We start from the raw sequence: 720 nt of genomic DNA on the forward strand, positions 1-720 counted from the left end.
TCAAGCAACTCACACAGGGGAAAAACCATTTAAATGCCTGGAGTGTGAAAAAGGTTTTATTCGGAAGACAAGCCTCACTCGACATCAAGCAACTCACACAGGGGAAAAACCATTTAAATGCCTGGAGTGTGGGAAAGCTTTTATTCAGAAGGCATACCTCACTCATCATCAAGCAATGCACACAGGAGACAAACCGTTTAAATGCCTGGAATGTGGGAAAGCATTTGTTTGGAAGAATCATCTGACCTGTCATCAAAGAATTCACACAGGAGAGAAACCATTCAAATGCCAGGATTGTGGGAAAAGTTTCAGTCGGAAGGATCAACTCACTTGTCATAAAGCAACTCACACAAGAGAGAAACCATCTAAATGCCAGGAGTGTGGGAAAGTTTTTATTCGGAAGGTGCATTTTATACGTCATCAAGCAACACATACAGGGGAGAAGCCATTTAAATGCCTGGAGTGTGGGAAAGTGTTTATTCGGAAGACACACCTCATTCAACATCAAGCAACTCACACAGGGGAGAAGCCCTTTAAATGTCTGGAGTGTGGGAAAGCGTTTATTCAGAAGATAGACCTCACTCGACATCAAGCAACTCACACAGGGGAGAAGCCATTTAAATGTCTGGAATGTGGAAAAAGCTATACTCAGAAGAGGTCTCTCTGCTATCATCAAGCAGTTCACACAGGAGAGAAACCATTTAAATGCCTGGAGTGTGG

The sequence above is a fragment of the Sceloporus undulatus genome, unplaced genomic scaffold (assembly GCF_019175285.1).
Source record: "Sceloporus undulatus isolate JIND9_A2432 ecotype Alabama unplaced genomic scaffold, SceUnd_v1.1 scaffold_1216, whole genome shotgun sequence".
In the NCBI taxonomy this organism is placed as follows: domain Eukaryota; kingdom Metazoa; phylum Chordata; class Lepidosauria; order Squamata; family Phrynosomatidae; genus Sceloporus; species Sceloporus undulatus.